Raw genomic sequence first — 24,894 nt, 5'->3', positions numbered from 1 at the left:
CCAACAGCTACTCTTAGATTAGCTTTAACCTTGCCTCCCTGTACTTGACTTTATGAGAATACACAGTGCAAACCAAGATATCTAGTTACTATCCTGTAACAACAAAACACAGCTTTATTGCTCACTACTGATTTGTTTCTTCTCAAATTTGTATATAAAGGATTTAGGAGGGCTGTGCAGTGGAAGAAGGGATTTGCCCTACAATCTTTTTTTTCTCCCAGCTTTTTTTTTTTTTTCCTTAACTGAAGTATAGTCAGTTTACAACGTTGTGTCACTTTCTGGTGTACAGCATGTTTCAGTCATATATATACATACATGTATTTGTTTTCATGTTCTTTCTCATTATAGGTTACTACAAGATAGTGAATATAGTTCTCTGTGCTATCCAGTATAAACTTGTTGTTTATCTATTTTATATATATATTAATATATGCAAATCTTGAACTCCCAAATTATCCCCTCCAACCCCCTTCCCATACCCCGCCAGTAACCATAAGGTTTTTCTCTATGTCTGTGAGTCTGTTTGTTTTGTAAATAAGTTTGTTTGTTTGTTTTTTTAGATTCCACATGTAAGTGATATCACATGGTATTCTGCTTTCTCTTTCTGGCTTACTTAGAATGACAATCTCCAGGTCCATTCATGTTGCTGCAAATGGCATTATTTTCTTTTTTATGGTTGAGTAATATTCCACTATATAAATATACCTATACCACAGCTTCCTTATGCAACCATCTGTCGATGGACATTTAGGTTGTTTCCATGTCTTGGCTATTGTAAACAGTGCAGCTGTGAACATTGGGGTGCATGTATCTTTTCAAATTAGAGTTCCTTTTAGATATATGCCCAGGAGTGGGATTGCTGAGTCATACGGTAAGTCTTTTTATAGTTTTTTGTGGAATTTCTAATCTCTTTTCCATAATGGCTGTACCAAACTATTCTCACCAACAGTGAAGGAGGGTTCCCTTTTCTCTACACCCTCTCCAGCATTTATTGTTCATGGACTTTTGAATGATGGCCATTCTGACTGGTGTGAGGTGATACCTCATTGTAGTTTTGATTTGCATGTCTCTGATAATTAGTGATATTGAGCATTTTTTCATGTGCCTATTGGCCCTGTGTATGTCTTCATTGGAAATTGCTTGTTTAGGTCTTCTGCTCATTTTTGGATTGGGTTGTTTTTTTGTCATTAAGCTATATGAGCTGTATATTCTGGAAATTATGCTCTTGACAGTTGCATCATTTGCAAATATTTTCTCCCATTCCATAGGTTGTCTTCTTGTTTTGTTTATGGCTTCCTTTGCTGTGCAAAAGCTTCCAAGTTTAATAAGGTCCCTGCCCCACAATCTTTTGAATGGTGAGAGGGAGAGAAGCAAGATGGCAAGTCTTTCCTGCATTGGCCTCAGTGGGTGGGGAGAAGACTGGGTGCTCAACGTGCACAGCTGCGAACAAGGTAAGGTTTAATTGCCCTCAAAAATGTGTTAAAATTTTGTAAAATATGTGCCATGTGCCAGACATATCTTTAAAATGCTCAAATTTTAGTTGCAGGAAAAGGAGCTCAAGGTCAGCTTTAATCACTTATGGGTCATCCTGACTTTGCAGGAACGATTATCTGAGCAGTTAGGTGTTTTCTATGTGGGTAGTAATGGAGAAAGGAATAACTGTCGGTATGTGCCGTGTGCTAATTGAGTCTGGCTGGCTGCCCAAGGCACAGGGCTGTTGACACAGTACCATCAAGTCAGGCAGAGCCATATAGTGCTTGTGCTGCGATGGCTGCTTTGAGAAATGCTTGCAGGGACGACTCCTCCCCTCCACTTGTCCAGCTCTTGCAGGGATGGGACCAAAGCTGTGACCCACCTTGCATTAGCCCCACCTCCGGCTTCCCCTTCTCTAGACAATCCTCACTCTGACAAAGACATCTTTCCACCACACCTATCTGATTGCAGTTTCCTTCTACTTCAAATCCGACAGAAACAATAGTCTGGCCTTGTGAAGCAGTCATGATCTGTCCCCACTCTTTCCACCTCCTGCCTCAGATTCCCCTAGGTCCTCCCTGCCTGGAGCTGCATTTATGCCATTATGAGCTACTTACATGGTGTCTGCAAAGATGCCACACTTTTTGATGTCTTAGTATCTCTTCTAGAATGCTCTCCCTGCTTACCCACTTGGCAAACACGTGTATTCTTCAAAATCCAACTTAACTGTCTCCTCTCATGAGAACCCCCTGACTACTAAAACAGAGTTAATTATTCTCTGGTCCGCGCTCTCTTTAGCCTGCACTGCTGTGCTTATCACACAGTACTATTATCTGCTTATAGAACCCTCTCTTATAATAGGCTGTGAACAGAGAGTATAGAAACTCTGCCTTCTCTGTAAAGGTAAAAGCATTTCTCCTGCATCACTGTATCTCCAGTGCCTGGCCTAGCACTGGACAGATAGTTGGTACTCAATAGATGATGAGTAAATGAAAGAATGACTAGTCTTTCATGTGATCAGTCAGCTCTCAAAAGCTCTTCAGACATGTACGTTGACTCAACGGGCAAGAAGACTGCCTGCACTTATGAGACCTTTGAGGGAGGAGGCTGCTTTTTCTCGTCTAAACATTTAATAAGCTTAATATTTTCTGATAATAAAAGTAATACAACTTTCTTATAGAAAAGTCTGGAAAATAAGAGTAAACATGTAAACAGAATTCATATTTTATCGTGGCACCCAAAGATAAACACAACTTTCATTTGCATGAAATTAAAAATATGCCCATATAGTCATGGAAGCCAGTAACTGTGATAAAGTATTATATGTATGAAAATACAGACAACCATATACTAATATTCTCTCTCACTCACACACACAAATAAATTATGGTTATCACCTATATTAGTTAAGCTGATGCAACCTGCTGTAAAACCCAGCTATAAAGGGTATAATGGCTTAAACACCATAGAAATTTAGGTCTCATTTGCATAATATCTAAACTGAGTGTGATCAGCAAGACGTGGGACCCAGCCTCCTTCCATCTTATGGCTCTGCAATCTTCGTAACAGAGTTTCTAGGTGTCTATGTTCACATAAAGAAGAAAGCTGAGTGATTGCATGTGGAAGGGTTTAAGGGTCAGGCCTAGAAGTGGCATGGATGACTTCCATTGACAGTCCACTGGCTAGAAATCAATCTATCTGTCCCCATGGTAGGTAGGAGGGAAGCTAGGAAACAGTGTTAATCTGTGTGCCTAGGGAGAAAGAAAATGAGTGTCAGGAATCATTAATCAGTCTCTGCCATACATTGAATAAATTCTTTGTAACCTCATTTTTTAAAAATTGAAGTATAGTCAGTTTACAATGATGTGTCAATTTCTGGCATACAGCATAAGGTTTCAGTTTTATATATATATTCCTCTTCATATTGTTCTTCACTGTAAGTTACTACAAGATATTGAATATAGTGCCCTGTGCTATACAGTAGGGCCTTGCTATTTATCTATTTTCTATATAGTAGTTAGTATCTGCAAATCTCAAACTCCCAGTTTATCCCTTCCCACACCCTTCCCCCTCTGGTAACCATGTTTGTTTTTTTGTGTTTTGTAAGTAAGTTCTTTTGTTTTTGTTTTCGTTTTTTAGATTTCATGTGACCTGATTTTTTATTTAAAAATATTTTATTAGAATGATGTAATAACATTATTCTTACAGTTATTGAGGCAAGTAGTCATCTGCTTAGCTGAACTGTCAACGTTTTAAAATATTTAAAAACAGTTGTTTCATATATTGTGATTATATGTAGTTAGCCATGTAGAAATCAATGACACTGATATCTTCATTGTGGATTTTACTTTTTATCAACTTAATGATTCTACTCATCAATGTCTTTTGCTTTGGGTTCTTTTTTGCTTTAAATGCCATCATGCATACTTCCCTTTTGTTTATATTTGCCCAGCCATCGTTGTAACATTTCTGAATGACTTTGTTTTATGCATGTCTCTTATAGATTATATGTAGTTGGATATTTTGACTCAATCTAAGAGTCTGTCCTTAAATAGAGACCTTTAATCTTTTTTATAATTGTCAATTCAACTGTTTAATTGACAAAGTTACTTTTATCTGCTAAATTGGATAAGAGTCATTTTATTTTATATCCTACAACTAGTTGTCTTTTTAAATGATGCTTTAATAGATAACTCGGTTTTCCCATGTCCTTGTTCCAATCAATGAATGAACAAATGAAATAAAGGAGGAAGCAAATTACATCTCTCTAAATATGAGTGGAGCATTTTATGCTTTTGTTTCCTCCTACCCATTTCTTAGTTTTAATGAAAGGGGATTTGTGTACCTTGGGCTACTAGACCCAGTTGAACACTAATATTTCCATTACATGTCGCTTTCAGATATAAAAAGCAACTTTGCTAGCTACAGAATTGTTGGGTCTTAGTAAAAACAGCCCTTCTATCTATCTCTGCAGTGATCCCAGTGACATTTATCTGGAGTCAAAACTCCTTCCTCAAACTATTAGTATAGCTCAATTCTGAAGTAAGAAGTCATTTATTCTCATAATTTCACAACAGAGATAGTTAGATTACCGTGGCAATGAAGCTTGGACAAACAAAATCCACATGGGACTCCGTGCCATTTATCCAGTCTTGTTTTCATCATACAAGGTGTAATTCAAGTCCCATTCCCATTAAGGGCCTCTCCCTTGCAGTCTACCCTCTTCTGTCCTATAATAGTCATAGTTTATGTTTTATAATTAAGCCATTAATTATAATCCAGTTTCTGTTTGCATGCATGTCTTATCTCACCAACTAGTTATTTCCTTGGTGGCAGGGGCTATGTTCTGTTTTCTCTGCAGAGCCAGTCATCTGGAATGGCAGTGAACACTGTGGGCACTGGCTACGTACTTCTGGCTTGTTTAATAATATTAAAGGTAAATTTCAGTTGTTAGTTTGAAATTTCTTCTCTCATTTAAGTTTGCAAAAGTTAACCAGCATATAACAGCCTAGTTCAGATCTACTGTTTATTTTTGATTCTCACCCTATGAACAAAATGACAGAAAAAGAGAAAATGATCAAAAGGTAGGCAACTAACTGAAATGAGAAAGGAAACAAATTCTGTGAGACAGAAACACTGACTCTATTTACAATTACAAGAATAATAATAAGGAGCAACAGTAACTATGACTTAATGAATGCTACATGCTCACATTAATTATCTGATCTGAGCTTTACCTTAAGTCCATAGGGAGCTACTTCTCTATCTGGAAACATGAGAAATTGATGAGGATTATTGGGGGGAGGAGAGAGGTAGGTAGGTATGCTTCTGATTTGTTCTGGGTTACCCATTATGGAAACACCCAATGATAAATTTTGCTTGTAGATGTAGCATCCTATATTGGAAACAGTACAGCATTTTACACTAAACAGAAATGAGTTAGAATTTTGACTCTTCCTTCATCTGTGTGACCTGGAGTATATTATATAATATCTTTGTTTCCAATTTCATCTCTATAAAACAGGAATCATATTTACATTGCAAGGCTCTTAAGATAATGAGTGTTAAAGTACAGAATGTGTTGGCATATGGTAGTTGTTTACTTAGTAGCTATTATTATGGTTAAGATAATTATCACTTTGCCTTCTCCCTATCTTGGGCAATCAAAATCTAACTTTTCTGTTCAGGGCTCATCTTAAATGACATCCTTCTTCTCTGATAACTATACTTAGGATGTGACCAACATCCTTTGCCTTTTATTCTTATTATTTCTGTATTTGCTTTTCCTCTTTCCCTTACTTTGTTACTTTTTCAGGCAGAGAACTGCCTCATTTTCTTCACACCCTTGGCAGTCTTAAGTGGTGACTTACTCAGGGGAGGTCTCCAACAGTATTTGTCAACTCTGATTGGCACAGCATTGTATATTTGTTAATTTTTATGTTTATGGAATAATTTAGAAAAAAATACAACCTTATTTCCTTTATATCAATGACCTCAATATTATGCTAGTTCATTCTACTGCAAAATTTTATCTGTAGGTACACAGTTGAATGAAGTGGGTTAATGGGCAACATGTTTTTAAGTGTCTTTAAAAGAAGAGGCTCCATTTTTTATTATTCTTATAGCAGGACTGTGGTTCTCAGTCTTGGTTGATTGGGTTGCTACTGGGAATGGTTTTTTAATAACCACCATTGCTTTGAGTTAAAATGAGTTCCAATGAGCTAAGGAGAACTTTAATGACCTTCAAAATATATTAAATAAAACAGAGGGAAATTGGCATGGTAAGCCAACACTGAAACTATTTTATAAGAGAAGAGAAAAAGGGAGACTCTGCCGGAATCCCGTAAATAGCCAATAAAAATTCACCTTGTCTGTGTATTGTCCTAGGAGACACAATCTCATTTACATTTATTAGAAGTAATGATGTAGTGTCCTGCAGATAATTAACACAATAAAATGATGCTAATTTCACAGTGTCATTATAAAATTTGCCAGTTCAAATTAGAAAGTGATTAACCCTCTGAGTGAAGCAGTGACATTTCCGTTCCCAGTTTGTGAATTAAATTTGAAAGGATGTTTCCTCTAGTTTGAAAGTTCAGTTCTCTCACCATTCTTGAGTCTTCTTTTTTTCTACACCATCTTTACTATGCCTTTCTATATATTTTTAATTTTTAATTTTAGTTGATTTATAATGTTGTGTTAGTTTCTAGTGTACAGCATAGTGATTCAGTTATACGTATATATATTCTATTTCATATTCTTTTTCTTTATTATACCTTTCTAAGAATGAAGATGCTGGATTTAAGTAAGCTAATTTATGGCAATTTTGTATCCCAGAGTATCCAGGTTCTCAACAATAGCGTAAGTTTGTTTTGGAACAGGAATGAAGCCAATTTCCTTCATTTAGGAAGAAAAGAAAAGAAAGGAAAGAAAGAAAGAAAGGAAGGAAGGAGAGGAGGGAGGGCAGGAGAGAGGAAGGAAAGGAAATAGTAATCTCAGAGGAGTGTAATTTCTTTGATTAACGAATTAATCTTTTTGTTGGTTCATGTAAGTTGGAAAATTTTGTTAACAAGTTGCCTTCAGAATGCACTTCATTTGGGAGAGTGGAGGGATAAACTGGGAGTTCGGGATTTGCAGATACTAACTACTATACATAACTACTAACTAACCACTATATATAAAATAGATAAACAAGGTCCTACTGTATAGCACACGGAACTATATATAACCTTGCAATAACCTACAATGAAAAAGAATATGAAAGGAATATATATGTATAAATGAATCACTGTGCTGTATACCAGAAATTAATGCAACATTGTAAACTGACTATACTTCAATTAAAAAGAATATACTTCATTTAATGGCAGGTACTCTTTAACCTCTGTCTGGACACTGTCTCACTCATTTAATGCACGTCTCTCATCTACAACTGATTTTAATTAATTCCTGGAAAAGGAATAAATTCATTAAAGAGAAAAGATTTATCGTGCCTCATTTTAAATATTCCTACTCAACTGAAATCCTCTTAAAGAATATTTAATGAGGACATGATATTGTAAATGAATGAAACCTCTAGTTCATGATAAAACTGTCCAACCTGTTAAAGACAACTATTAATTGAGTAAATCTAATACATACATTTATAAAGCTGCTAAAAATATGGTTCAATGCCCTTTCCCCTTCCTTCACTCTTTTTCTTCCTCTAATGATTCAGGGCAAAAGAATATAGAGCTGATTTAAAAGTCTCTCAAAAAGTAAGGATTTATTTCCAAAGCACTAAAGCTTGTTAGTATCTGCAAGGAATAAAAACAAGTGTTCAAAGACCTCTTAAAAATACTATTCAAAGAAAATTTTCATAATTTCCTCTATATTTCTGAATCCACTTGTTATCACTGTTACTTTCTTCACAAAGCTGTGCAATTTGAACACTTTAAATGACCCGAAGATTTTGTCTTGGGATTTTTCAAGTTCTAAATGGACCTAACCTAACCTGAACTAGCATAAATGAAAGGAGGGAATTTCTTGACTAATGATACTCGATCTGGGGCCTCTGATGTTGGCATTAATCTTTTATGTGACTTCACTCTCAGATAGATTTTCTTTACATAAATCCTCAGCAGCTACAGGCCCCTTTCCTCCCAGCGAAACTAACCTCATGAAGAGAGAGCAGAACCCCAACCTGGATTTCGTGGGTGGAGACTAGGTCAGGACACCGTCCTGACCGGCCACTGTGATGTGATGCTAACTGGTTGACCCTCAGTGGGAGGGATTAGTCCTACTCACACCAAGTGACTCAGATTGAAAAAAGGAGGTTCTTTAAGGGGTAATGGGAGACTATTACCCAAAACAACGGATGTTGGGCAGCTAATATTCACTGTCCCCAGACAATTACCTACTGTGAACTGATTTTCTGGGAAGACTGAAGTCTAAAGCAGCTATACCCACAGAGCTAGGTAGTGTCAGAAGCAGAGATTCAAGCATTCTTCTATCATTGATCTGTGCTTTAGAAAACTGATGGGCTCAGTGGACTCGAGGATCCTCATCACCCTGACATCCTGGGAGTCGGTGACTGTTCAGAAGAGTGTGGGGCGGGTAACTCTGAGTGCCTAGTCAAACACCTGCAGCCTTAGCCCTAGCTCCATTTAAAAGCTGTGTCTAGTATGGTCATTTTAACAACTACACACAGCTTTTAAATGCCATTAAAAGAATGAAATAATGCCATTTGCAGCAACATGGATGGACTAGAGATTATTATACTAAGTGAAGTCAGTCAGATAAAGACAAATATCATATGATATCACTTAAATGTGTTATCTAAAAAAATGATACAAATGAAACAGAAGCACACTCACAGACACAGAAAACAAACTATGGTTACCAAAGAGCAAAGGGGGTCAGGGGAAGGGATAAATGAGATCGGGATTGACAGATACACATTACTATATATAAAATGGATAAACAACAAGAACCTACTGTTTAGCAAAGGAAACTATATTCAGTATTTTCTAAGAACCTATAATGGAAAACAATCTGAAAAAGAATATGTATATATATAACTGAATCACTTTGCTATATACCTGACACTAGCACAACATTGTAAACCAACTATACTTCAACAACAAAAAAATGTTTTAAAAAGCTGTATGAGAAATTTGCTTCAGCTTCTCTGGGGCTTTAGTTTCCCTATCTGTACAAAGACAGAATTAGTATTAATAGTTTGGAATTTTTAGTGGAGTAGGACCTTTTAACTAAACTAAGTATTAATAACTGTCAAGCAAGCAGTTCTTGGTTCATGTATATGTAACTGGTGTATGCTTAGATGCTTTATGAATGTATCCCTGTTCAAAAGAAACTTGTTCATCAGTGAGGACAAGAGCTACCCTAAGTTGTCACACTAGCACACAATGGGATTGTGAATAGACACTGGTGTAGGTAATATGGAAAGTCACCAGTGACTGTCCCCACGAGGTACCCCATCATCACCCAAATCCTTGCCAATCCCATTGGGGACATGAGGTTTGTAACACCTGCTCCAAAAAAATCACTCGTGGTCACTATGCTTTCAGTTAAAAATTTGTGATTATGAGAAAAATATATGTCAGTGGTTCAGAGGGACATCCTGATGCTGGAATCTACGAAAGACGTTCTGGGAACCACAGGGCCCAGACAGGTGTGCAGGTGAGAATACCGGGGGCCTAACTAAGGGGGGACTGGAGCTGAGTGTCATGGGACAGGCAGCATGTTGATTACTATTTTTATTGACTGGAAATAAGTGGCCCTCACAATGGAATTTTTCATCATGATTGCCTGGAAACTAAAGGTAGTCTGTCTGTCCGTCCGTCCGTCCGTCCGTCCTTCCTACTGGGGATTGAACCTAGAACCTTGAGGATGCTAAGCGCACACTCTAACACTGAGCTACACCCCCACCACCTCACCAGTGCTTGCTTAAATCACATTTAATTTAAAAATGACTATATTTTTGACATCACTAGTGCTTTTCTGATGCATCCTTCTTATTAGCAAGTCAACCTACAGCACAAATCAAATATGTGTGTGTGAGGGTCCGTCCACTCACTGTTTCTCAAAAGTTAGAGGCTCTCCAGAATGTGGTTGGAAAACCAGTAAACTAGATCATTTTTCACATCCCTCTAGCTCCAAAGTGAGAAATAACACAATAAAAAAATTAGCTGTTCTCAAGTCCTTAAAGTCTGTTTGTTAGTGGCCAAGCTAAGAAAAAAAAAATTTCTCATATCTGAATTTTTATGTAAAGTACACACATATGCACTCACACACACACAGAGTTTTCTAATCACAGTCCTTATCTACAACCCAGAGGCACCATTCTATGTTTGCTATTACTAGTTTCTTCCCTTGGCAACTTGGCAAAAAATGAGTTTCTTAGCTGAATCTTCTGCTGAAAGGCAGATTGGGGGAAAGTACATATTTAAATTGGATTTGATTACAGCTCCCACAAAAACCCCATGTGGAGATTATGTCCTGTTGGTATGTCCTATTGCAACAGAAGGTGGTAAAGCACATATTTAAAGTTACTCCCTGATTTATGGGTGAAATCTTAAGGGTGGGAGTGCCTTGGAGCAAAGGGTGTAATTGTTGAGTGTGCTGATTGGGAAGATAAGGGAAGAGAGAAGACAAACCTCCGGTTACACAATAGTTTTTTGGTGCATTTAAACTGAGACTATTTCATCCACTGTCAAGGAAACAAATTGCTTAACCTTAATCTACACAATAATTTCTCCCACACATAAATGCCCTTTTGCTATTAAATCAGGTCCCTCTTTTCCTGCAAACTTCAGTCCACAGTCCGCTGTATCTCACTCTGCCTCCAGCATGTCTTTTCCCTAATGGACATAGTTCTCTCTGTATCACTGGGCAATCACTTCACATAACTTCGCTAATCTTATTATTTATGGCATAATTATAGCTTAGAATGTATGTATTTTATTAGTTAAAAGACCTTAAACTCATGTTTTAAACTGTGGTTACATGGATAAATCATTCTGGATTGGGTCTAATCTTTGGGTCTAATCTTTTGGGGTAGTCCCTTAATTTCCATTTTATACCAATGAAAATCTAAAGGAAGAGACGATTAAATGATGTGCTTACCTCTTCACTTTTCTGAATACTCCTTAAAGCCAAGGGCTGTGTGTGTATTTTCTCTGAGTTCAGACACAGCTGGTGAATTTACTAATATATTATTGGTTATTTTTTCTTTCTTGAATAAAACATTTAAAAAATTTTATATACAATGTTAACATTTTACAGACATTTTATTTAACCCTCATAACAGGTCAAGTAAGATAGTTAATTTTATATCCGTCTACCATGTGGCAAATTTGAACTTTGAATTGAACTAATCTGACTGAGCTAAAATCAGACTGCTAGCATTTGGATTGAGTTGGTCTGACTCTAATGTCCTTTCTTATCCAGTGCATCAAGGTGCTTTCTATGCAAACCAATTTCTTTTTAGTAAACCAAATTTATATGAGAATTTGGAAAGGACATTGACTCAAGCAGAGTAAGGCCAACACAAGTATTATTTAAGTGTTGGTTACCTATCCACTAATTACGGAAGCACAGACCCATCGTTTCCCTGCTTGGAGCCTCGTTTTTCTCAATAATGAGTTGAATAAGTCTCTGTAAAATTTCTTCCAGGGCTAACAATTCAAGAGTGTGTGCTATTGATAGAAACTTTGAGCTCAGACTCCTGCAACTCAAAAACTGAAAATTAAATTACATGAATTCAAATTCCCATGAGTTTATAAACCAAGTCTACGTTAAGAAACAAGATGATTCCATTTAGAGAAACCAAAGGCAGAAGGAAAAGGTAAGGCTCTGTGTGTCCCTTACTTTGCTGCTTTGCTACAGAATTCCTCAGCCCACCCCCACCCCACACCCAAGGGCATGTGTGGGGAATGGAGCGCAAGGTGGTATCGTAGGCGTTCACACTACCATAAAGAGCCAAGACTTTTCATTTATTACTTCACCTGGAGACGTTTTTGTGCTACCATTGATTTAGCTGTAGTACTTACTTCTGCTTATTGTCCTCTTTTTGGATTGTACTAAAGACCAGATAACATGCATCTCAAACAAATTCTTTAAAAAATGTTGTAACCATTTCACCTGGGGAACATGGCTGAGTCAGTGCTGCAGCTGCCAAGACCCAGGGGGCTGAAGTAGCTACTGCTGCTTGAGCACTTGGCTGTTCGCCTGCTCTTGCCGGGTCCTCCTACCTTGATGAGGTTGTGGGAGGCGGCTGATATCAAACCAGACACGTTTTGCAAGTTGACTTGAAACACAGGTAAGGTACAGGTGTGACTGATAGCTTGAAAAAGAGGAAGACAATTTGAATAAGATCCTCCTAATTTTCCTGGATATGGTTAGAGGGAAGTTTCTCTGGTGGGAGTAGAACAGAATGCCTCAAGTAATAGGTTAAGTAGAGAAACAAGGAACTATTTAGGCGGCGAGAGTATGAGGTTCTACAGCAAGATGGGAGGACAAAATATAGGCAATGGTAACGAGAACTGAAAGGAAAATGGGCAGAAGAGTTCTTTGTTCTTAAACAAAATCTCTCAATATGGAGGTCATTTCTATAGAGAGGGTGGGAAAGGAAGAAGGCTCAGCGGAGGCTCTTGGCTTGGACCACTGGGTAGATGGTTGAGCGAGACTGGGAAACAGGAGGAGGAGCATGTAGAAAAGGAAATATAATGAGTTCAGTTTGGGGATGATGCTAAGTAACAGCAGGTTACCGAGGCAGAGTAAGAGAGAAGTCTGAACTGGGAGTATCACAGTTGGGTGGGATCCATACACAGGTGGCAGCAGAACCTACAGGAATGGAAGACACTCTGCAGGAATGTCAAGTACAGTGTGGCAAGAGAAGGGTTGAAGGCAGATCTCTGAGGAACACAGGCATGTTAGGTGTGGGTGGGCAGAGGAAGGGTACCTGCAAAGGGGAATAAGGAACGACTAGGAGGTAGGAGGAAGTGTGTCATGAAAGACAGTCAAAAGAGCTTCAAGAAGGTGAATAGTGTAATGATCAAGAAAAGCCCAGCACAGGAAGCAGAATCAATCAAAATCTTCACCAATTTTTCAACTTTGCCTGTGGCCAAACCTATTCAAATGCATAAAAATAAGGTGATACATGGCATAGTAGAAAGATGACTGACCTTCCTCACTTCTGTGGCCCTGGGCAGGTCCCTTAACTACCAGGATGTTCACATCTGCGAAATGGGGGATTAATTACCTTGTTTATGTTTAGAGGAGTGATACAAGAATGTACAAGTGACTCCACAGATTTTTTTTTTTTTTTTTTTTTGATTTTTTGAACTGGGCAACATAAAGGAAATGTAGGATGGACATTTTGCTGATGATTGTATGATGTATGTGTGGGTGCCTTAGGGCATTTTCTTTGTGATATACACTTACTGATAAAAGAGGTATGAGTTCTCTGAAAAGAGAGATTTTTTTGCATAACATATTGTCCAATAGGATCTGAATGTTTAAAAAAAATCTTTCTATGATGATAACCATTATTACAACGAATAAGCCAACTCTCCTCTAAAGCAAAAGCTTCACTACCAGGCTGTACTAAAGAAAAGTTAAATCTGGCTTTTCACATCCTAAGTAGGTATTTGGCAGCAAATATTTCCATTCAAAAAGAGAATAACATACAGTGTGAAGACTTCCAGAAAAGAAGTGCTCCCCATTCAAAAAGTAAAAAAAAAATTTGCAGCTGTTTTTAGATTCCAGTTCACTTAAAACTCTGCTCATTTAAGTGATTCTCTTCTAATCCTTGATTGGTGTGAAATGCAATGATGCCTGGCAACTGTCCATAATAGGCATTAAAGGTAATGAATTTCTTAGAATTCTATTTCTTATCTATAATGAAAATATCACCCACCTATCTCATATAAGCAAGATGCTAAATTAGCCATGAAGATCTTGGCAGCATTTGCTGAAGTGGGTGAAACCAATGTTGAAATCTGTGTCTTGCTAATTACTTTGTATTCATCATTATAGGTGAGCAATGAATATACACATAGTCTATAAATACCAGTTTTTGTACCTAAAGAAGGTACAGCATCATGCTTAGACTCCTTGCCTTTACTAGCAAAGTCATTAAGTCTAAACTTGGAAAAGGTTACAGTTATTATTTAAATTCTTTAAATTCAAACTCCCCAGTAAAATTAGTAACTGTGTGCCATTGTTTATACTAAAAGCTGACAAGTAGCTTAAATGTCCATAATGTCAGAGCATGATGTGTGATTTATGGCCTTACTTCTGATCTTGTGTTATAATGACAATTCCTTGCTGACCCGAGTAATAAAAGAGATCGTCCTAAGAGGTAATAATTGCGCACAAGAAAGAGCAAAATATCTAGTGCCTGGCACTCTGAAACCAAAATGTGCTCCTAATCTATGGAGGAGGGGAAGGGTAAGGAGGAGAAGGAGGGACTGAAGGAGACAGAAAAGCTGAAATTAATCTGCAAATTTGCAAAAATCAATATAACATAACTAATAAAGAGGCAACTAAAAGCCACTGTTGTGGAATTTGGAGCACTAATGAATACCTATTGAGACTTTTTAATATGCTGGGAATTAGACCATCACATCCCCTGACCATTTTTTAGGGAAATTCAACTTGCTTCTCATCTTTATAAAAGAGTTACTGAGGAATTCTTTGGTGCTACGTACTACATCATGCACTATGGATACAGAAATCAATTAGACATTTGTCCGGTCTCTTACCACTTATAAAAAGCTGTGGGATGTGCAGCAGGAGGGAAAGGGTAAATGAAGGATCTCCAAGTGCCTGTGATGGGTAACCTACAGTGCTCCAGGGAGAGAGGTGTGTCCCATGCTAGGGTATCAACCATTCTAAAGGGGACAATAATCACTGTAGCACAGGCACAATAAGAATGTGACTAGTACTTTTCAAGGTCATAAAGTGAGTTTTAAGTAAGAAAAGGCAAATAGTTGACCTACATCATATTAACCTCTGAAAAATTCTGAAAAGTGCACGTCTGCTTCTCTCCTTGCAAATGAGCTGATTGAGGGATTTTAAATAACTTGTTCAAGTTCCCCTAGTGGTGTGTGGGTCTGTTAACCATGACTCTTTTGATGGACTGACAGAAACTTGACTGAAAATATTAAGCAGAAAAAAGACTATTGGTTCACGTAACAAGGAGGAAGTGCAGCTGGGCCTCCAGAATGACTGAAACCAAGTTCAGATGCTGCCTTAAGTCCCTCCCTTCCCCAATAGCCATTATGTCTGGCTTCATGCCTTCACACAGCTCCCTCCTCACACTTAGAAACATAGCTATTTGGCAACCCCACATTTGCAATTCCAAGTAACTCCCAGGTTTCAAGTTGAAAGCTGAGGAAATGCAGTGATTGGTTTAACCTGGATTTGGTGCCCATCCTTGGACCAATCAATGATCCCAGGTGTTGGGTTATAATAAGTGGACAACTTGGGTCAGAAAACCAGGTAATGGGTCTTTAAGAAAACAGAAGCTTCTTTTCAAACTGTTCTGACCTGACAAAGACCAGACATCAATTACAATTTTTTTTTTTAACTATCTATAGTTTTGCTTCTAAAGAAAAAGAGCAGATCTTGTCAATCAAGGGGTTTAGAATTTCACTAGGGTAGTAAGAAAGAAAACTGCCTGGTTCAGATTCCAGCTCTATCACTCACTAGTTGTGTGACCTTGGACAAATTACTTACTGCCTCCTGCCTAAATTCCTCATCTGTAAAATTGTAATGTTATTTACTTTATAGAGATTTTGAAATCAGTAGCTCCAGAATTGAATTTAGCTTCTTTCCCTGAAACTGACACTTTCTCACAGCTTCCCTTTATCATTTAATGGCACCTTCAGTTCCTCAAGTTTCCAGTTCCCAAATCTTAGTTATCTTTGAGACTTCCCTTTCTTCTATGCCCTATTTTCAAATGGTCTCCTAAACTTGATAGTTCTTCTTTCAAAATGTCTTTTATAGCAATCCCCATCCAACTGCCACCATATCACAAAAGGCCCAATCAGCATTTCCCTGGATTATAGTTATAACCTCCTAACTGTTAGAAAGTCTAAACTTTTCAATCCATTTTTGACATGTCCAAGTGACTTTTTCATTCTCTTTGAAATAGTCTCCAACTCAATAGTCTGAATAAGAGAAAGATAAAATTGTTTTCTGCTCTTCTAAATTATTTGATTTTTGATTCCTTGAAATTCTTAGCTCTAGAAAGACTGAATGTTGGTTTAATGAGAAAAAGTATAAATATAGATATGCATAAATATTCTATATTTAAATAACAAATTTATGTTTATAAAATAATGTATATACCACATTAAGACATTATTTTATAAATATAAATATTGTATATAATTAAGACTCTATTAAGAGCATTATTTTATAAATAAACTGCAGTTTATTTCAAAGGCCAGATTGTTAATTACTTTTATGTAGTTGCAAATAATTTCATATTAGTTAAATTTTTTTCTCTTGTTTAAGTGGGACTTGAAATACTAGATTTGAGGAAAGGAGTTATGGAATTTTTAAAGCAGAGCAGTTGTATCCAATTGTGAATGTGCTTGTTAAGAAGAGGCTGGTTCTGTTTGGTTTGGGATGTTGGATGGGTAGAATATTTGGATAGAGAGAGCAGGTCAGATGAACCACCAAACAGAAAAAGATCAGCATGCTATTTATGCATTGTTGTGTTTTGTTTTTCATTTTAAGATTTTTTGAAAGAAGACATGCTAAAAATCGAGTTCTTTTCTTAGTTGCTAGAAAATTAGGGAAAAAAGAAGAAAACATATAAACTTTAAGTTTTGAATTTTGAAGTGCAGTTGAATGGGTAATTTTACCTCGTTAGAATTTCTAACGTGTAATAGAATGGAGTAATTCGTGAGTAATTAAGAAGGAAGATCATTGTATCTTCCCGCTGCTCTGCCCTTACTTTCCTCCCTCTGTCCTCTCCAGAATTGCCAAATTCTTCACAGTTCCTGGAAAATACAAGGGCCTACGTTCTATCCCTTGAGATGCTCAAAAAGTGCTGTCACTTCTGCCTGAAATCCCCACCCCGGCCTCCTTCAGTCTGTTAACGTCCTTTTGCCACTTTAGAAACTTGTTTACGCATCTCTTCTTGTGGGAAGGTCCTTGTGACTTTTCCAGGCAGAATTAAGCCCCCCATTCTCTACATTATCTTTGCAATTTCAATAAACATGTTATTGCATTTGTTCATATATCTTTATCTCCTCTTGACAATGAATTCCCTATAGGCTAGTGGTTTTACAACCACTCCTAGCCCTGTCTGGAGTGGAGAAAGGAGAATTAAAACTTGTTTTACATTAGCTGTTATTCTCAATTTTTAAAGTAAAAAATTCCCATTTAAAAAATTCCAACTATTTAGAAATGTTTCCATTTCTAACTTCCTATTCTCACACCTATGGCTAACTATATCTTATTTTTATTTTTATATAATATAAAGAAACATTATTTACATATACAAAGGTATATGTATATCAACATATGAATACATAAAGGTTCATAATCACTTTTATACACAAATGGTACAGCATTATACAGTGTTCTGCATCCTGATTTTTTAAATACAGCAACTTATCTTGCCTTCTATTCATAGTAGTATATACAGATTCACATCTGTATATCAGCCTTTTTACAACCTTTGTTTCATATCCCATACTGTGTTTATAACTTAGAGTGACTTGAGAAGCAATTAAAATAGAACCTATTCAAAAATGTAAAGAGGATGTAGAGGTTCATTAATTGGGAAGAACACAGGGTGACCTATGTTGGGTTGGTTTAAATCAGAGCATCAATAACATCATCAAAGATTTGGTTTCTTTCCATGGGTCTGCTCAGCAGTCCCTGGTATCAGCTTCATCCTCAGAGGACTTTCTTTATGATGGAAACAAATCGATAAAGCAGATCTAGTTTTCACATCTAAAACCACACCATCGAGAACAGTACAGTACGTGAACGTACACTTTTCTCCATCTCACCAACGCCAGGTGTTAACACTGGCTCACAAAGCATATTCTTACTGCACACTGTTGTTCACAAGTCTTGAACCATACTCAGTACCTTGCAGTATGAGCCATAGATCAGTGTGAAAAACTTAGACTGATGTGTGGTTGATTGAGATGATCATTTTGATACTGGAAGTGAAGAAGTGGGGCCCAAGGGAAAGTTTTACAGGGAGCTTGAGAAGCTTGGTCAATTTTGAGTTGAAGGTTGACGGAAGAGTGTATTTCTGTTAATGTGGGCTCGTACCCTAAACAGGAGAGGCAAGAAGGCATAGATGAAAAAAAAAATTCTCCTTTCTCTGCTGGTTGATGCTTACAGCATGACCATAAGAGATTTGATCTTTCATCCTATGTCTAATTTTTGTTAAAATCTTGATGTAATCTGGAAAAGTAGTATCATTGTGAGTTAAGGACAGTCTGTTAAGATGAATGAAGCATCAGAAAACAGAGAGAGAAAAATGATACCCTGTGGACAACTGGACAAGTAGGGATGGGAGGGGAATGCAGGGCGTGAGAAGAAGTGGCCTACCAGGGAAGGAAAGGCTTTTCGTCACAAACTGCCTTTTTCACAGTTTTGCCTAACTCTGGAGCTGGCACATTTAGTCTATGAAGTCTTCAAGACAGAACTTTGAGTTCTAGCCAAAGAGAATAAAAGTGCCATTGAAGATAGTGGCTGGGAGAGGGTAACATGGTCTGTGTGTTGGGGGATTTAGAGAGGATGGAAGGATGGACATTCAGCACTCTATGAGGGAACTCAGAAGATTAAAAACATTTCAGGCTCAAGGAAAATTTCACACTAGTTACACACATTCACAGCATGTTCAGATTGGTTACATATACACACATAAATGGAGGTGAATTTAGGACTCATCATACTTAGCTAATGATGTTAATAAACAGACTTAAATTGTTGTTCAGAGACTCCACTCCTGAGAGGATAAAAGGCATTAGGGCCCCATAATTAAACCTGAATAGATTTCACTTTCCTAGTAGGTACTGGGTGTAGTCCTGCCCCCAGGCAGTGAAACAGATTCAAGTACCCACCTGTGAACATAGGTGCAATGCTTTCCTCTACAATGTGGGCATGTCTGGAGAATTACTAAGATGGTATCTGGAAGGAATCTGAACTCTTAAGACAGGCCAAAACAACCTCTGGGTTATATTGTTACCATCCCGTGAATCACTCAACAGAATTATAACCAGTCCTGCTCTGGTGAGATTCTGGAACCTCAACCACAACAACAGTGGAAGCTCTGGACTTGAATTTGGTTGACTAAAGCAAGTCTTGCATTATAGCTCTTATCTATTTTTCCAGAGAGAGAGTCGGTCAAAGGTGACTATTTCACCAAAGGCAAACCTTCACTATCTCTGCTCATCTCCCTCCCCAGCTGGCCCCCAAAGCAGAGAAGAGTTGGGCACAGACAGAGAAAACACTCCAGCCCCACCGAAAAGGAAACATTCTGAATGTCACTAATCACACCATAGCAGCCAAGTGGCTGGAAGCCCCAAGAAAACTACAGGCAAGACACAGAAGGTCAACTGGTCAGTGTGCTTGGCAGACACAGTTTTGCAATCAGCTAAAGAAAAACTGAGCTCTCTGCTAAGGCTGTAACTATTGTTTCTCACCTGCTGGAACTAGGAGATGGCAAGCTCCACATTTCTTAAGAATCTTACTCTCTAGTCCCCTTAAAAATGGGTGTTCTTTTAAAAATCAAATATATTAAACTGAATGTTTGTATATGGCAAAATAAGAGTTCAATATTCATTTATTCATGTATACATGTTTTTATACATTATTCAGACTCTGAGTTAGTTGGGGATACAGAAATATATACAATCCTACCCTCACAATGTTCACAGTGTAATAGAGAAGACAAGTAAGTAAACAGAGAAGTACACGGAGTGGTCATGGCAATGACGCAGGCCCAGGATGCTATGGGAAGACAGAAGAAGTGCATGCAGGTCAACCTGCGGCTGTGTGCTGCCTATGAAGGTGTGTGTGTATGTGTGTGCATGGCATGGAGGTAGAAGCATGGAGAAGGGCAATGTCAAGATGGCTCAGACCCAGCAATTCTTTAATTGTGCTGGGAAAGTGAATAGGAGTTATCTAATTAAAGGGGACCTCAAAAATGTATAGGACTGAGGAAGTACACAGGACTGTGTATGTAAGAAAGTAGCTTTAAGACCCTGCACGTGGTTCTGAATGACTAGAACATTCAGTGCTTGTAGGGCAGATTGGGAGAGAAAAACAAATAAGAAAATAAAGAACATAAGGTTTCTTATACTCAGTGATGAGCAGATTGGATTTTATCATGACCATGACAGGGAGCCAGAAAACTGCTTTTCCATCATTCAAATATCATTCTGGTGACAGAAAGTCAAATTAGAAGTTGTGCCCCTGGAGGCAGTAACCAATTAGGAGCCTACAATCTTAATCCAGGTGAGAAGAGAAAGATGCCCAAATTGGGACAGTTGCAGCGTGACTGGAAAGGAGAAGAAAGTTGAGAGATACATAGAAAATGATGTAGATAGACAATCTTAAAGAGCTTTTGGAAAAGGAGACGTCTGATATGACTATTTCACAAGTGCACTGGCCAGCAGATTTATAGTCTTGCCTTTACCTGAGATGCTGACGCTGGTAAAGAATGAAATCTGTGGGATGAAAATAGCAAAGTGGAAATGAAGAGTCAGTGGATGCGCGGGGTCCATAGGAATGGAGGAGATTCCTGTATGCCATAGGGGTATTTGGAGATCATCATTATCTAAGTATCCTAAAAACCATAGGTAAGGGTAAGAGCACTGAAGGAAAATAAATGGAGTGACTAGGGAAAAGGGCTAAGGAGGAAATTAGAGGGAATATAAAAATTTAGTAAGTAAACAGAGATGGAAGAGTATATGTTGAACATCAGAAGGCAAAGTCAGAGAGGTAGGAGGAAAAACAACAGAATCAAGTAGTACTCTCAGAAGCCAAGGGAGATGCCTCACTGAAGGAGCGGTTAACATTGCCCCATGCGGGCCAAAGGGTCAAATAAGATTCTAAAAGTATGAGTTGAGATGTCAACTAGAGTACCTACTAGTTACTGCTGGAGGGATAAAGGGAATAGGTTGTACATCTCTACTACAAGCTCCTAATCTTGCCTCTACATACTTGCCATACATACCTATTTTACTGTCCATAAACAGTTAACTATAATGCAAAAGAGAACCAGTTAGGAACTGCAAAAGAACTGTTTTTATGAGTATTTCAATACTGTTCCACTGACCCACAAATTTTGATTAATAAGATGTAGGAGACCACCTTTGAGATTGCTCTCAATGATCCCCAATTCCTGGTCTTTGTGTCCTTGGGTAATTCCCTTTCTTTGAATGTGGCTGCTGTTAGTGACTTGCTTCTAGAGAACAGAGTGCAACAGAGGTGATGGGATGCACACTTCTGAGAGTAGGTAATAAAAAGACTGTGGCTTCCATCTTGGGTGTATGTATGTATGTATGTATCTATCTATCTATCTATCTATCTATCTATCTATCTATCTATCTATCTATCTATCTATCTATCTATCTATCTACTCTTGCTCTGGGGAAGGCATGTTATGAAGAGCCCTGTGGACAAGCCTGCATGGCAAGAAACCATTATCTCCAGGCAATAGCTAGTGAGGACCTAAGACCTGCCCACAGCCACATGACTGAGCTTGGGCATGGATCTAAGAGCTGCCAACAATCGCATGAATGAGCTTGGAAGTAGATCCTTCCCAGTTTGAGCCTTGACATGACGGGAGCCCCTAACAACACCTTCCTTGGTGCTTTGTTAGAGCCGCTGAGCCAGAGGTACCCAGCTAAACCACATCTGGATTCCTGATGCACAGAAACTGAGTTTTTTTTTTTTAAAGTGTGTTTTTAAACCACTAAGCTTTGGTGTAATTTGTTACCCAGCAATAAGTAACTAATATATAGGATAACCATCAGGTACATATGTTCATCAAAATAAATATCTTAATATGCCTTCAGCTATAATCTCAACCATCAGTTTGTAATACCAGCGTTTTTTAAAGGACACGGTTTGCCTCATAACTTTTCAAATACAAAGGAACGACCGTCCTACTTAATCAAAAATCAACAATTACAGCCTTTCAGAATTTCTTAACATTATAGTCACGCAAGTGCTCAATTCATAATGTAAGGTTAGAGATTCAAGAGAGGTCATCTTGGTGCATTCATTCCCTGCCAGCCAGGAACAGAACTGGGCCATCATCTCCCTGTTTTCCTGGTGATTAATTCATGACATCTGTCTTTCCTATCCTATACCTTCCTCAGCTGGCATCTTGTGCTTTCTGTTTACTGGACTCAGAAATGCCATGTCTCCTAATCCTCCAATCCTCATGTATAATCCTGTGCTCAACTCAAATGTTTCTTGATTGTATTGGATGTTATCACATCCTATTGACTGCCTGGAGTTTGCTGTTATCTCCAGAGGGTGTTCATCCTTTTGTAATTAACAGCTTATTTGATTCAATGGTAACTGAGGTCAGGCTGTGTGTATTTTACCATTCTGAGTTTGCAGGGGTATTTGCCCTCCCCTTTGATACCTTTATTTTAATTACTTCTGAGATTTGTTTCTGTATCCGTAGGATGTGGAGTGTGAGTTATTTTAAATATTCCTCTTCTTTTTAATATAGTTGGTGAATACTTCATTCAATCCTGAAAATGCCATGCCAGGTTTATCAAGCATTTGGTTCCTTTACTTTTTTTTTTTTTTTTTTTTTGGTTCAGCTCCATTTTCCTCCAACCTTAACAACCAATTTTCAGTTTGTATATTTTGATGCAGACATCACAAAGGGCTAGTTGAATCTCTCCCAGATGGAAGTTAAACTCCATATCTGGAGATAAACAAGCATATTTTTATATGCGGTATACATCTTATTTTTACATTTTCTAAAACACAAGATGTAAGATCAATAAATATGATTGGCTTTCATAATGTTTATCAAAACTTTCTGCAGTTACTCAAGGAATCTTGTAAGGCCAGTGAACACAAAAGGCGGGAATCAGGTACAAATGATAAAGGTTGTTTGAAGTTAGGAAGGAAGGAAGGAAGGTTACTTGTCACTTGCTGTTGAGATAAGTCATATCAGTTTTTAAAAAAATCATTTAAGGCTTGCAATAATTAGGCTTTGTGCAAAATATGCAACATGGGAATATTTGCAGCAAAACAAAATACAATAAAGATTTTTTTTTTCCTGAGGATAGCCAGAGTAAATATGCTTCTGGCCTCTTGCAATAAACTGTGCCGTATCTTGTCTTCAGTTAATTTGGTTTTTGCATTTTGTAAGCCAACCTAGTAATTCAAAGATAGGTACACCGATTTGTAAATAAGCATATATAATTATGTAATCAATTCATGATATTATCCAAGATCATTAAGCAAGACTTATAAGTTGGCTAGGGCATAGGTATTTAAAAGTGATGATGGGGAAACCCAAGTCATTAAATAGCTTGAAAAAAAGAACCATGACTAAATTTCAAAAGCCAAAGAAGGCCATAATCATGATTCTAAGTAGTCAGGCAAATAATGGAAAATTGGCTACGTAGTCCAGAAGGATGATGAAAATACAGATTACTGACTTAGTTTCCCTAACGTGACTGAGATGAGGACAGTGCAATGAAATTGGCATTAATATATATATGTTTAGTAACTTTCTGGGCAGCTACGGCATTCTATAGAGGGCTACCCAAATGACTTATCTAGCTGATAGTTTGGAAGGATAATTGCAGACACATTTTTATATTCTAATTATGGCATAAGTAATACAAGTGAACTATATTTCCTACTCCCATTAGTTCCCTGGATGTTGCTAACATTTTTAAGTAGTCAAATTATATGCACAAGTAATTTAAATGTCTCAATAATTAAAGAGTGATACTGGTACATCAAAACAATGTTACAAGTTAGAAAAATCCAGAAATAGACCAAAGTTTTTAAGGGAATACAATATATAATAAAGGAGACATCTCAAATCAAGAAGGAGATGAAATTTTTTTTAAACAGTTTTGAAAATTTTGGGTAGAATGATGAATCTCTATAGATTTTTTCAGATGTTTTGTTAAATGGGGAAATCTCATACCCACACTTCAAACTACTTGGAATTTCAGATTATTGAAAAGGAAGAGTCTTTGAGAGCAGCCAGGCCAAGACTTCCCTTAACAGACTGGAAGGCAGAGAGATACAGTGGCTTGCCCAAGGTGATGCAGTGGCATTGACAGCTCTCCAGTCTAGACTCCTATTGCCGGATGCGTGGATTCCACACCTGGTGGACTTTCCTTTACACCACACTGTTTTCAACAACAATGAAATGGCAGGAAGTGCAAGGCCTTTTGCAAACAAGAAAACAAAACAAGAGTACCACAGGCAAATAGGTTTGGGCAAATGCTACATTTCTTAAAGGGTCAGTGCACAAAAAGCCTCTCTGAAGTCCTGAAATAATGAAGCCCATTTCTTTAATGCAGCATTTCCAAAGAATCTCTTCTCCGTACAACATCTGTGAACACTGCAGAGCAGAGCACACTTGAGGAAACTGCTCTAGATTCAAGCTAAAGAAAAATAATCACCCAAAGTAGGCAGGCAAGGAAAGACAGTGGGGTTTGAGAGCCTGTTCTTCTCAAACTCCTTAAGTAATTGCCTCCATTCCCCATCTACTTTGTAGTTTTAGACCTATAATTAGGTGTGTTCCCTGGCCTCTCCCAGTAGCAGCAGCTGAGTCACTGATGCCTCCCACCTGCAGTCTGGGACCTGCCCAGGTTCTGATCTGAGTCTGCAAACCACAGGGAGTGTGTCAGCAGCCCCAGCCCTCCAGACATGGCCTGT

At 37.8% G+C, this 24,894-nt stretch overlaps 2 long non-coding RNA genes across 3 annotated transcripts in view; one reads left to right on the top strand and one right to left on the bottom strand.

Moving 5' to 3' along the window:
* Window positions 1-24,894, top strand: part of LOC116663175 — a 74,186-nt gene that overhangs the window by 10,899 nt on the left and 38,393 nt on the right. For both annotated transcript variants that reach the window (XR_004319298.1, XR_004319299.1), the window contains 2 exons: window positions 1,269-1,451; window positions 11,650-11,821. This is a non-coding gene — a long non-coding RNA (uncharacterized LOC116663175). The remainder of the gene's footprint in view (window positions 1-1,268; window positions 1,452-11,649; window positions 11,822-24,894) is intronic.
* On the bottom strand, window positions 1,211-24,318 carry LOC116663178. The gene is made up of 4 exons (XR_004319302.1): window positions 24,309-24,318; window positions 23,771-23,774; window positions 4,997-5,011; window positions 1,211-1,345 (listed from the first exon to the last, which is right to left on the bottom strand). It is a non-coding gene; the product is annotated as an uncharacterized LOC116663178 (long non-coding RNA).

Source organism: Camelus ferus, chromosome 4, assembly GCF_009834535.1.
Source record: "Camelus ferus isolate YT-003-E chromosome 4, BCGSAC_Cfer_1.0, whole genome shotgun sequence".
Taxonomy (NCBI): Eukaryota; Metazoa; Chordata; class Mammalia; order Artiodactyla; family Camelidae; genus Camelus; species Camelus ferus.
The sequence above is the reverse complement of the archived record's forward strand: the minus strand, read 5'-3'. Positions and strand labels throughout refer to the sequence as shown.